Genomic DNA, 14,627 nt, shown 5'->3' with positions numbered 1-14,627 from the left:
TCACAAGCTGGAAAATGGCTTGACAGTGGAGGCCGATGTAACCGTCTTCCCTCTGCAGTCAGAGAGACGAGCATGAAACAATTCTCCTGACAGCCTCGAGCAGAGCTGCATCACCACCAGCCGGTCTTAGTCTGTGAGATCCATTACACCAGTCCAATCGCACCCTGAGAGCTTAAAGGCACCGTGTTCTGACTGTTGTCTCCTACCATTAAGTAATGGCAGACTGTCCTCACCAGAAAAATGTCAGCCGGTCTCTTGTTCAAACATGTAAATGTTTTCCTGGCGACGTTAGCCTGACAAGCGACCTCCTGCGATCATGCAAATAATCATGCATGTCTTCTCCAGAAAAAACCCCAGCACTGGTCATTTACTGAAACACCATATGTTTATTTTTAGTAGCAAAGGTGAAGGTTGTGACATTGTTATACTGCCGCAAATACAGTAGTCTTACAATGTCCACTCATTTACAGATGTGACTGATTTAAATTCAGTCCCAGGAATCAAATAGTCAGAACACACAGGCAGGGCCTCGTTGCCACCATGCTTTGAACAACTGACCTCTGCCGTTCCTGAGTAAAACAACCGCATCTGGAGCAAGTCCAAGACCATCAAACTATGGTGCAACGCAGATTGCTTCACTTTGGAAAATTACATTAGTAAGTTACATGAAATCAGTTCATTTTTTAAATTAGATAACAATGATTTCTGTGTTGGATGGGAGGAGACTGCGACAGAAATTGTGCCTGAACCACATTATACGTAATTTTTGCACAGGTGTGTGTCCATTTGTACCCACGTACATGTTTACCCCCAAACAGGTGTACCCACAAACAAACTGCATCTTGAAATGTGCCACTTTGTGTCATGAAGTTATCCTCCAGTGTCCATACTGTGTGTAGAGGACAACCAACACTCAGCAAATGGGCAATGATTTCCAACAAATAATTATTTAATGAGCAACTAAGGCGTGGTTGTTGGGCATCAAAGTTTGTTTGACTTTGATGCCAGAGACCACAATTTGTTTCCCATTTCCTATCAACCCTAACAGTCAGTGTTTCTTTTAATCAGCTTTCTCTAAACTGAACCATGACCACCACTTAACCAGACCTTAACCATACAGGTGGCAGATCTGAAAAGTCATATATGGGTTGTTTTGGAAGACACTGGCAAATAATCTGTTTTGTCATTTTGGTGTAAGGGCTTGTATAAAGGGGGAAAGAGTGGCTATGGACTAGTCTTCATATATGATGCAATTCAGAACAGCATTGAATACATTTTAAAGGAGCCATGTGTAGGATTTAGTCTTAGTTTAGTTTAGTCTAGTGACAATTCTACAAAAACAAAAATGATTCCATATTTTCATACTATTTACTCTACAATTCATACTACATTATATAGTAGTAATGCATTTCATCAGATATTGTTGCACAGATCACAAATGACGTCACTGCTACAGCATGCCCTCTCACAGACAACTCGATCTGACCAGTTCAGGGCAGAGTGTGTCCACCACCTGGCTGAGAAAGCAATGACATTTTGAAAGAGCTGGCTTCTGCCTGGAAGCACAGTGAAACGTTTTCTGTCTCCCTGCCTCCTCACACATCATACGGAGTCTTTTCTGTAGCAGAGGCAGGTTGCAGCAATGGAGGGAGGGAAGAAGGGAGAAAAGGATGGACGGATCCCCCTCAACCATCACCTTTATCAGCCATCTTCTCCACTGTGAGAAGGATGCCTCAGAGCTCTGCAAAATAAATTGAGGGTTATTTTTTTTATGAGATGCAGACTGAGGGGAAGGTGATAACGATGACTTTTCTCACGTCATTAAAGCCGTTTTTACATTTGCTTGTGAGTCCCAGTGGATTGTTTTCTTCCCTCTGTGTGGCAAATAAATATCGAATAAATGTGCGGTGCTGCCACACAACGCTGTGTACAGCAGCAGGCCTGCAGCCAACATGGAGGGTTACTGTCATGTTTGTAAAAGTGAATGCCAAGAGGAGGGCCTTTACTGATGGTAATAGGAAGATGGTAATAGGAGGAGGTGAGGGCAAACCAGGCTGACCTGAAGGTGAAGATCAGGGAGGTCCAAGGAGAAAGCTGGAGCGGAAACTCCAGCAGAACAACATGAGAGAGGTCTGGAGCGGCATGGCTTCAGACCGACTGGCAGCAGAGGAGTTGAAGCAGCTTGGACAGGGCCAACGAATTTAATCTGCTCATCCCCCCTCTAACTCAGCTGCTGTCGGCCCTCAAGCTCCTCTGAGTACTCTGCTCCCTCCTCCCCCATCTTCCTGGGAGAGTCCTACTCCCCCCTCAGCTGGCTATCAGGCTATCAGGCCCCCTTCACACTAATATTAGTAACCTCCGCTGTGTGCCTGACTACTGACCAGGTGAGAGGACAGCTGATGAAACTCCACTCAAACAAGGCTGCATGCCCTGATAGAGGTAGCCGCGGGGTGCTAAAAGCCTGTGCCCCCCAGCTATGTGGAGTCTTTCAACATGTCTTCAACCTGAGCCTGAGTCTTCAATGGGTCCCTGTTCTGTGGAAGACATCTTGCTTCGTTCCTGTGCCGAAGACAGACTTCAGCTACCACACAGAGTCCTGCCACCTTCAGAAGTTTTCTGATGTCTCTGCTGTGGTGGGAAGTATCAGCGGTGGTGATGAGTCTGAGTACAGATTTGAACTTTGTCTCATGGTGTGAGCAGAACCATCTGCAGCTCAATGCGACAAAGTCTAAGAAGCTGGTTGTAGACCTACGAAGGGCCAAGGCACCAGTGACCCCGGTTTCCATCCAGGGGGTCAGTGTGGACATTGTAGAGGATTACAAGTACCTGGGAGTACACATAGACAATAAACTGGACTGGGCTAAGAACACTCAAGCTCTTTACAGGAAGGGCCAGAGCCGCCTCTATTTACTGAGGAGGCTGAGGTCCTTCAACATCTGCCAGACAATGCTGAGGATGTTTTATGTGTGTGGTGGCCAGTGCTATCCTGTATGCTGTTGCATGCTGGGGCAGCAGGTTGAGGGTAGCGGATGATAACAGACTGAACAAACTGATCCGTAAGGCCAGTGACATTGTGGGGTTGGGGCTGGACTCTCTGGCGGTGCTGTCAGAGAGGAGGATGCTGGCCAAACTACATGCCATCTTGGACAGTGTCTCCCACCCGCTCCATGACGTGCTGGTCAAACAAAGGAGTACCTTCTGTAAAAGACCCTAAGTCATTAAAATGGACATTGGATCATTACATCTCTGCAATACTTGACAATAATTGTGCAATAATCTGTGTTAATACTCCTGTGCAATATACTCTTTTCAGTTAAAATTCCCTATTTATTGATATTGATATTTATTCATACCTCTATTACTGCTGTGCAATATCCTCAGTCTCATTATAATCTTAATAAGCTACACTTAACTTGACAGTTCATGCACTATTACCTTATACCATATTATTATCATCAACCGGTAAACCCACTTTGTACTTCACACTTATTTTATACTTATACCCACTTGGTACTTAATTTATTTTCTGACCTGTATTATAGTGTATTATATTTTTTGCTTAGTACTTCTATTCCTGTGTGCACTGATGTGATAGTGAGCTGCTGTAACAAAAGAGTTTCCCCTCTGGGATTAATAAAGTATTTCTAATTCTGATTATCTTAAGGAGTTTTCATAAAAGGACATTTAGGACTTTTTTCAGAGGGTTCTTATCTGCAGTTCCAAACATTGTCTTGTCTCATCTTCATTCCTGTTCCTGTTTTAGGATGTTCTCCTGCCAACAGTTAACGTTGGTTTATTTAAAAAATTACCCTGATCTTTTCCTAACCTTGACCAAGTAGCTGCATACATGCGTCTCCATTACCCTGCTCACCAATCTGATTGCAATCCATCGTGGTTTTCCTGGGCTACATGGAAATCAGGGTCGGCCCTACTCCAGTGCAGAGGGTGGTGGTAATGCACGTAAAGCTGTTTGGTAACGGTGGGAAAAGAAAATCCTATGCACCTTAGTAGTCAAGTTTCAACACTGACAGTTTAGCCATCTACCTAACAACTATACATAATTTAACACAATCACATGGATGACTCAAATGGATGGACGACAACTGAGACAATCATTTTGCCTTTGTCTTCACTGCTCTCTCACCCACACAGATCATTCAGCTTGGTACAGCTTACGTGTGTATGGCCTTATGTGTTGAAATAACTGGAGCCCGTTTCATATGTGACAGAGACAATCGGCTAATTTAAGTGAAATTTTAGTTTCACTTCAGCTTCCATCATAACGGCAGCGAGACCCTGTTAGTGGTTACCTCCACCAGATTCCTTCCTGATGCAGTTACATTTTAGAGGAATTAACATTACACATACAGTATATCTTTGAGAAATGGATGCATTTAAACCTTTTCAACTTTTGACCAACCAGGTTGCTTGAGTAATCGGATCTCAAATGCTCCTTGGTTACGTTTACAGTTGGCTTTGTTGATATCAGATCCACCCAAGACGCATGAAGACTATGGGTAAGTGGGGTCTTAGTTGCCTAAATTTGACCATAGCTACACCAAGCAAATAAAATAACATTGTGACTGTCTGTGTCCCTAATGTTTTCAACCAAAACTTCATGAACAAACAACACAAAATACAACGCTTTAAAACTCCAGTGTTGTATTTGACAAGAGGAGAATACATTATCATCTCTAAACCAGACTACTGACCATGATGGCCTCTTGGTCAGTCGTCCATACAGTAGAATTCACAACTGGAATACATTTTATATATTTTATATATATATATATTATCAGACATTTATCTGATTAGCTCTCATTTTGATACTAATAAATCCAACCACAAACCAAATGTGTCAAAGTAACCCTCCCCAACACAAACCAGACAAACCTAGACATACATGCACATACCCACTTGCACAGAGCCTCCAAATACAGCAACATTTTGGGTATGTGTGTGTGTGTGTGTGTGTAGTCCCAGTGTGTTGCCGTTGACTCTCTGCCCAGATTAGCTTGTTAAAATAGAGCAGCAGCGTTAGCATGCACCGCACTTCAAAGCCAAGAAAAGGCTGTTGATCAAGGTGAATGCTACGCTTGTCGTCTCGCCTCTCCCTCACATTCAATCACCCACACGTCCGCCTGCTGGCTGCCAGTGTGTGTGTGAGGGGCATGTATGAGGCCAGTATGTGTTGAACAAGTGCTAGTTTTTGTATTCATATGTGCAAGGGTTAGGGATTGATTAGGAAGTGTGTATTAGGGGTGAATACATATGGCTGTTTGCTTGAGTGTGTATTTTCTTTGTTTGTAGAGATATCGTGTGTGTATCTATGTTGCGCATGTTTTCCTGCACATATTTTCCTTTTCAACATTCAGCTCAGCGACACTGAAATATTCTCAAAAGCCGCAAGGCTGATAGTGAAAGGGGAGTGGTTCGGAAGTTCTTTCAAGGAGCCTTTGAGGGGTTCATATGCATAAGAGCTGAAAGGAAGCAAAACTTTGAGGTTAAATGAGTAGCAACCAAATAAGACGGCTGTTTGTGGCTTCACACCAGCGTTAAGTTAGAGAGATAGAGAGAGTGAAAGACAGAGTGTGCAAAGTTTCGCTAGACTGCTGTCATGTACAACTAGGTCTCATTATTTTAGTTTTTCATTTTAAAAGAAACACATATAGGATTTTTTTTTTTTTTTACAATTAACTTCTTTACAAAACATCATGGTGATCTATTGTCGAGATGTTTCACTATGGACCACAATGCTGGACAAGGAGACCAACCAACTGACACTGCTAACAGTTTAGGGTAGCTATAGTGATAAGTAGTGATTATGGTTTTGATTACAGTTGTTATGTACTGTACACCAACTAGTACAGCAGAAGTGCCCACTAGAAATACAGTTTTCTAGTAAGTGAAAGTAAGAAAAGATTGTGATATATAGTCAACATACTTTTTAAAGTTTTACAGGTAAATGTGTGTGCCTTCCTTTTTGGCTTAATACTTGTTAACTACAACCTCCCTGCTATAATGTCTGCTTAAATTCATCAGCGGAGCTTAGCACTGGCATTAATGCACCGTGCACAAGCTAGCACAGTGCCATTAGCTGCACTTGGCAAGGCTGCAAACAGCCATCCATGGAATATTAAATACATATGACCCGGAGAGCACATATTACAAAATGGCAGCGACCCTGCCTGAGGGGAGTGTTGTTTCTGCAGGGAACAGGATTCTCTGCAACACCATTTAGTCTCCATTCATCAAAGTCATTTCTTGTTTTTCCAAACACCAGGAAATCAGGGGCGAGGTCACAATTTTCACAACAGGGGGAGGGAAAAAGAGAACAACAATATAAAAAAAAACCCTTGCATAATTATTCATCATTAGCTGCACCCCATTGGTCCAGACCCATGTCATCGTCATGACAACGACCCCCTGGGCTTCATACCCCATACTTCCCCCTCACCTCCCACTGCATCCCACACGCCCCTCAAATGCACAGCTCCAGCGGGACGGCCTCCTGACTAAACATGGCCGCCAGGCATTTCTCTGGCGTGCAGGAGCGCTGCTTGAAACTCACCCGTCCTCATCGCCTGGCACAGAAACACTCAAAAATCTGGCTTCATCACTGTCAGCCATGTTCCTTACACTCTCACTATGGCCCAACAGGTCACTCTGAATAAATGGAACTGATCTGAATTCAGAAAATCTTCCATCATTTCAGTCCATTCTTTAAACAATAATAATAATAATAATGAAAACCTAAACTGAAAAGCACAACCTGCTTATGTATATATATATTCTCACACACCGCCATCAGCTAATCGGTCTGGCTCCTTATGTAGATAGCCATCTGAAACAAACCAATCACCTAACAGGTCAGAAAGGCTCCTATTAGCATCCCAAGGCGCACACACCTGGCACAAATACCTTAAAAAGCTTGTGTAAAAACAATTCAAGTTTTTCTCTCTGTAGTCTCTTTAATACCTCTTTATTAAGTCCCGTGAAGGTTTAAACATGATAACTAGTAGCTACAGTATATGTCTGATGTACAGTAAAACAAGTTTCATCAGAGCCAGCTACAAGCACGTCTGCATTTTGACCAACAACGCAATGATAACCTGGTTGGTGAAAAGCAACACAGAGACAAATCAACAAAATATCTAGTTTTCAGAATGCAAGTGATGAAACCCAGATCACCCTACAGCCTTTTACATTAGATGTGTTAATAAACACAGGTTTACATTAACAACAACGAGTGATAGAAAACTTTGCACAGGCTGCAGATGCTTGCCCCAGTGTGTTTTTGGGGAACAAATTAGCTTTTTTTTTAATCTTTTGCAGGAATCTGAATATGCCCCTGGTCAATTACAATTATAATTTCCTATAATAGTTAGTTTTCTTAAAATACTTGTGTGTCCCTTGAATCATAAACAGTGTTGTTGGCAGATGTATGCCAATAAATAACAAAAACAAACTGATTTTGACTCATAAATACCAATGCAGTTAACCCCCAAACGCCTCAATGAAGCTACTCAAGAAAAGTTGTGCTTGTATATACATGTAAAGCAAGATGCTGAATTTGCTGAAGGTTAAAAAAGTCTATATACTATCAATAAAACAGCTGTGAGGATTCTCAGTCATCCAGGTCATTGAATATTGGTAGACGTCATATGATGAATGTCAAGTTAAAGGGTTGGCCATTCATCAAAACAGTCACCTGTTAAGATACTGTATACTATACCCCACATACTCAATAGGTGGACTCTGGTCCGAATCCGGACCGAAAGAGAATTTGATCTGGACCCTTAACAAAATTTCAGTGCAACCTGACTCGGACTCTCCAGCGAGTGAAACATTGGTATCACGTCCCCTCACCTGTCATCGTTCAGGCTAGTAGCCGCATTTAGCAAGCTTGTAGTCATAGGTAGGTGGTCAAGTTGAAAAAGTGGAATTGCATGTTCAAAACTAGAAATGCAAAGAAAAGAGAGGTTAACAGTGAAAATGTGAACTTAAGGATGAGTAGACTGAAAAATACTTGTTCATTCTATCTGCGAGAAGCACCAGACTAGAGTGCATAATTTTCAATGAAACAGTTGGCAATTGTGAAGAGAGGTAAAATGCCACTACACCACCAAACATGCCCATTTTGAACCAAACTGTTGTAAGAATACAGAGGTAAGAACCACAAAACAGAACCATCTGAAAACGTCATATCAATCTACCAGCACAATAATTGTAAAATTAATTAGGCAACAAGACTGAACAGCACACCTTTTGTGCCCAAGTTTAAGGTCTTGGTTACACAACAAAGGTTCATAAAGAAACATGTTTTGTGTACAGTTCTGGAGTTTTTAGATCATAAGCATGACTCGCTTAATCTGACCTTCCTGGACCTGTGACATTTTGCGGTGGGCCTCTATGACTTGCATTTGAATACCCCTAATATTTCACAGTTGTCTAATCAATCATCCTCTAGCTACTCTTCAATAGTCAAATACAGTCTTACTCCTGTATTTTCACAAATAAAACTCTAAGAAGAAAGAGAATAAAATAAACTGTATATGTGACACAAACACAAGCCAGAGAGAGAGGAAAGAGAACACAAAGGATGACAGTGACACAAAATGACTCAATCAAACTTCAGCCAGGAGGAAGTATATGTTTGTTCAAAGCGAATGCACACGGGAAGATTATGAACAACTTCATATTGGAGAAAAGGTGGTTTCTGCAACACAGAAATGTACTAGATGTTGCAATATGTTTGTTACACAGAAATTGCATCATGAAGCAAGGATGTGACTTGTAAGCCAGTATGAGCTGGATGAATGGGAAGCATGACAATGAAATAAGATATAAAAAAACAACCAATCGATTGACTTAATACAACATTAACACCACTGAATCCCTCTTTAAACCAGCAGTCCACTGTCTGATAAGAAAAGACTATTGATTGTGAGAAGCCAGAGAAAATTGGCTGCACTTCATTAGCATTGCTTGATGTATGAAACCCTAATTTGACTGGGATGTTTTCAGGTGTTTTAGTTAACAGGTTTAAGGATCAAATAAAATCAATCAAGATAAATAGAAATCACAAATACATCAAATGTCATCAGTGTATCTCAGGTTGGGCTTGGAACTAAAAGTCTTTAACAGAAAGCCTCCATTACAAACTGGAGGGTTTAAGAAAAGATGCATTATGAAAAGTGCAGGGTCCAGTGTAATGTTGCCTCACCTGTGCTGTACTGATTTGGACCATTCTGTCTCTTGCAAGTCTTTATGGAAGTACATTTAATTTTTAATGGAGTACACCTTTAAATAAAAATAAACTAATTTCTTGTACAAGGCATTCTTTTTGAAACATAAAACTTTGTTTTTGGCAAAGAGTCTTGTGTCAACCATGTCATTTTTTAAATCAAGATTTTACAAATGTTTAAGCTTTTGAACATATACTGTAAACACAAAAAAGAAGAGGCTGAAAATTAAGACAATTCCTTCACTTTAAGGACCTCATAGCAACAAAATGTGTTACTGACAATATACTTCCATACCCACATACATATTTCCATTCCTAAGATGAGAATAGATGCATGAGAGACTTCTTGCTGCAGGTACAAAAAGTACTTAACGTGTCTTTAATAGGTCTTAACACTTTAACTGCCATTGAGAAGCTTGAGAGCAAGGGATTTAACATTTATTTTTATAGCACTTTTTGAAGCAAGAGTTAGTGTGGGAGAAAATAAAGAGAGAAAATAAAAGTGACAGACAAGACATTGTATAAAAACATGGACAGAAAGTGTTCCGATTACAAAATAAGACCTCTGAGACCTTTTAAAGTTGGAGAGCAACACCAGAAAAAGCTCAGTGACAACAACAGACAGTATTTGTACTGGTCAGTGTGAATGTGTATGAACTGTATGAATGGCAAGTTATAGTGACTTCCCCTGGCTGCAGTAAAAGGGTTGAAAACAGGCACACTAACGCAACAATGCTGAAACTCGGACCAGGCTACTCACTGGGAATCCCTATTTCATGAACTGGCGGTCTGTTTCTCTAGAAGCAGAGGGGAGAACCAGTGGCAGTGAGCCAGGATGCCCCCCCAGCGTCCCGCCTGGCGCTGTCACCAAGCTCATGGTGTCCTCGCCGTGTCCTGACTTAAGGTAACGGCTCCAATTTCACAGTTTAATTATGGCTAATCTGAGGAAACCGAGCCAATGCTAATGAGACGGCGTGTGCTGGCGGCCAGCACTCTCCGGGAGCAAAGTGTCTGGACAACGTGCTGAGGATTTACAACCTGAGTATGTGGTGTGATCTTGGCTGGGAAGGGGTGAAGACAGAGGGAGGGGCTGCAAATTAGTTGTGAACTTTCAACAAAAAAAATGAATGATCTTAAGGAGATGTTTACTGTTTGGCTGTTAATGCTGATAAACCCATATTTTAGCATGGCGTAAACACCAAGTTCTGATGATCTAAGTGTTGAAATATTGAGCTGGATTCTCACCTGTCCCCTCAGTTTTGTGTACTAATGACTATGAATATGAAAGCAGGAATGCCTCTCATTTTGATATACAGTAACTAGCTTTCGGCAGCTCTGGCAAATTGAAGAAAGGACATGATTGAAAACACATTTGTTATATAAGAATAAATTACTGTAATTTCATCCAATCAGCAGCCTTGTCTATCTCTGTTCCATAATGAAATCTCTTGCTGCGGCAAACATTTTTGTTCAATCATTCATCATCGTCCCTCTTAAAAAAGGGCATCACATTTTCTGGCACATCTACATCTAGCTTTGGATGAAACATGTTGACTGACTGAGACTATTAATCTTGGCATTACTAGTTTTATATAACAGGGGACTGTTAATTATGTAGTTTATTGTTTTTTGAACTGAAATAATGCAGTGTTCCTGTTTCATCTCCTTTCCAAAGTACATTAAAGAGCTATAGGTTAAAAACCATGCACAACCTTGTGGCTTCAATGTGGAAACTGACCTCAGACCATTTACTTCCATTTCTATATATATTTACACAGAAAACAAATTATAAAGATTTTTTTTGTTACTTTGACAGGGAGGCATTGATGCGTTTTCTTGTAGACCTGTTTTCATTTACACAGGGTGTGCACCCACATGTCATTTTTGAACTGAGATTCAATATACTCTACATTCTTAAGTGTGCACATTCATAATAAATGTGGGTTGTTTCTCTGCTTGAAGGTAAATCTTGTATGTGTAACTCAGATATATTTTATTTTTTGTTTAGTAGACTTATGCTTAATGTAAAAGTAGGCATCCAGATGTTTTTCTACCTTGTGATTTTCACTGTTTGTCTATTTTGCTCTCTTTTTGCTATTTATTATAGTGTTCTCATAATAAATGCAAAGTTATTTGCGCAAATTTGACGGCTGGATTGTTGTTACAGTTTGTATCCATTGCGAATAAGGCCCAAACAGCCAATAAACCATCCATACAGACATCAACTGTAAGCTAGCTAGCAACACACACAGCAAAAGTGTGTGTTTGCAGTGTGTTTGTATTTGCTGACAGCCTCATACTCTGACTGATCTCAAAACTTACTAGGAACCATAGTTGTTTTATTTCCCTCTTATTTCCCTTCAGACAGCTGCAGATTTGGAGCCTCAGGAAAACAGAACATTTTTCCTTTACCTTTTCCTCAAGTTTTCAACTCGTAACTCCTTTCAACTTCACAAACAGTCTAAGCACACCTTTAAAATGTAGATATAGTGATGTTGGAGGCTTTTCTTGGTTATGAATGACTTGTTTATGGACTCTATATCAATGTTCATGTTGATTGCTCTTTGAACTCAGTAATTTACAGTAGATGCACACACATTAAAAATGAGTCAATTGATTTTTTTATGTTATCATGGTATCGGACAAACAAGAAGCGTCTCCACAACGTTCTATTTTCATTGCAGTGAACGCTCTAATCAACTTTCCATCATGGCATTTTCTAATAGATTGGCAATCAGCCGCTTGTGACAGACACCTAGAAGACAGGTATTCCTCCATCGCTCTCATTTCATGGTGGGTGCATGTTAGATAGTGGCTGTTTATAAGTACTATCAAAACACAGACAATTTAATTAGTCTCCCCCTGAAACGTCTCAGAGTCTACAAAGCGAAGGTGAACTCTGTTAGGACCTGCAATTTCAAGGGGGGCCTGTCTCAGATGTCCTTTCAGAGATAACAGAAAAAATTCCATCAACATTCATATCTTTTTTTCTAAACCAGGACGGAATGATCAATTTGCTGAAATCTACAATCGAGCATTATCTCTCTTTTTTTTCGCTTTAAGGTAGAGGGGATTGCAGTGTTTGGGGGCCAGCTAAAAAGCAGTGCTATTGGTCTGGAAAACAATGCAATCTTTTCAAAGTATTCATCACCTGATAAAAGCTGCCAAGGTCAGACCTATGGGAGATTGCTCGATCGAAAACATTATTTGTGCACCGGGTTGTTTGCCTGGAGAGCACTTTTAAAGGAGCAAAACTGCTTGGGAACAGCAGTAGTGGTGGTTGAAGTGCAATAATGTCTGGTAGGCTACATTAAACTTTCTTTAAAAAATTGTACCATTATGGGGTGTTATGATGGCGTAGTGGGCTAAGAAAACCATGAAAACTTGAAAACATTCTCATAGCTTTCCTTCTCCTGGTCTTTTGCGTCTCACTCTGAACTCTCTAATGTAGGCAAAAATGGTACTCAAAAGATAATGCGTATTTTTCTTAACAACAGTCTCATCAGTGTTGTTCACAACAAACTAAAACAGGATTAGATAGAGCTGAAATTGCGCCCACTTCAGGTCTACTTCTGTTCCACAAGCGTCCGTGCACCATGTTATTTCTCATAGTTTCTCTAAATGGTCTGTCTAAAAACTATAAAAGGAAACTTTCTGTGCATGTTTTAATTGTGTTCCTGGTAATAAACTTGTTAATAAAAGCAGAGCAACTATATTTCCCATAATCTTCATCATTCTTACAGAATGAGTAAAAGTAAAGCCTATGTTTACACTATAAAGTGGATGACCAATTATTCAGTGAGGACAAAGACAAAGAATAAAGGTGTGTTCAGATAAGGTGGAAGCAAATTTTTGCCTTCCTTTACTCGCATTCATTTCTCCGTTTGAGTGTTGACTGTGCAGGTGTCAGCTGTAACTAATGTATGCACCGACTATGTGTGTGTGCAGAGTGTGACATCTTGGACTGCTTTCAAAACCCAAAGTGGAGCCATAAAGCCTTGGCTTAAGTGCCAAGTTTTTGTTTCTGTTGAAACATTTTCAACTTGCACAGACACATATTTGCCTAAATTTTTCACCGCCTAGAGCAAATTCGAATCTGTTTCTTTCCACTGATTTGAATGCAATTGTGATTCTAAAATTTGTGTTGCATACAGGCTGAACAAAACTTTAATCCTACATCTAACACCCAAGGGAGTTGTAAATATTTATAAATGCTAACAAAATAGTCATTGTATAATTGTACAATATGTATAATTATTAGTGTGATATGATTGACCTTATTTCATGGTAGTCATTTTGAATGGATGGGACACTTGACCATTTAGCTTAGCAAATATTGTACAGCACATGTGTTACAGCAATGCATAAGTAAAGTGACTTCATGAGGTTATTAAATTAGCAACCTAACAACCTTGATGACCGCTTGAATGTTGTGTCAAAATTTTACCATATTTTTTGAGGTGATTCATACCCCTACATAAAAAAAAGACAAAGACCACCCCGTCTGACAAACCGCCACTTTCAGGAAAGTATATTCTGACGCCTCACAAAGCACTTCCAGTAAACAGTTGCAGGTATTGGGCTGACTTGCCTTCCCCTTCTACCCTTGTTTAACCTGGTTCACTTTATAATACTTCTAATAGTGGATCAAATTAGACCCACCATGGTGAGTGACTCCATCATCATCAGCATAGAAATGCATACCCTACTGTTTGTGATCAGCACAGAAACACAGGAGCTAACAGTGGTATGACAAAGAAGGGATTCATTTCTGCTAATTGCTCACCACACGGCTCATGCTGTGAATGAGAACAGCTACATTAGCCAACAGGAAGAAGACAAACAACAGTAATAGGAATTAAATAGTCCATTATATGCACACGGAACAACCAAATGGTGAGTAGCAACTGAACAAATGAGAAGTCAGGTTTGCTGCTGCAACTGTAAATATGAGGAAAATTAACAATTATCTCATCAATGAATGTGGTATTGTTGATCACTAATCAATGCTAAAAAGATCTAATTTCTAATAATGAAGTTTGTTTGTATATCATGTTTCAAATGTGTTGCAGAGCTTTGCAGCAAATAAATCCAAGCCTCAAAGACAAACAACACAAAATTTTAACATAATAACAGAATGACAAATATGTTGAAAATATAATCTGTATCTGAAGGTTCAGAATCAGAATCAGAAATACTTTATTGATTCCCGAGGGGAAACTCTTTTGTTACAGCTGCTCACTATCACGTCAATGCACACTTGAGAATAGAAGTACTAAGCTAATCAAAATATAATACACTATAATACAGGTAAATTAAGTACAAGTGGATATAAAGTATAAAAGCTAAAATAAGTATAAGTACCAAAGTGGATTTAGAG

The 14,627-nt window shown here is 40.1% G+C and overlaps 1 protein-coding gene across 2 annotated transcripts in view; it reads right to left on the bottom strand.

Annotated features, from left to right (window-relative positions):
* LOC122886635 (receptor-type tyrosine-protein phosphatase N2-like) overlaps positions 1–14,627 on the bottom strand; it is a 227,269-nt gene that overhangs the window by 66,323 nt on the left and 146,319 nt on the right. The window lies entirely within an intron of this gene.

Source organism: Siniperca chuatsi, linkage group LG13, assembly GCF_020085105.1.
Source record: "Siniperca chuatsi isolate FFG_IHB_CAS linkage group LG13, ASM2008510v1, whole genome shotgun sequence".
In the NCBI taxonomy this organism is placed as follows: Eukaryota; Metazoa; Chordata; class Actinopteri; order Centrarchiformes; family Sinipercidae; genus Siniperca; species Siniperca chuatsi.
The sequence above is the reverse complement of the archived record's forward strand: the minus strand, read 5'-3'. Positions and strand labels throughout refer to the sequence as shown.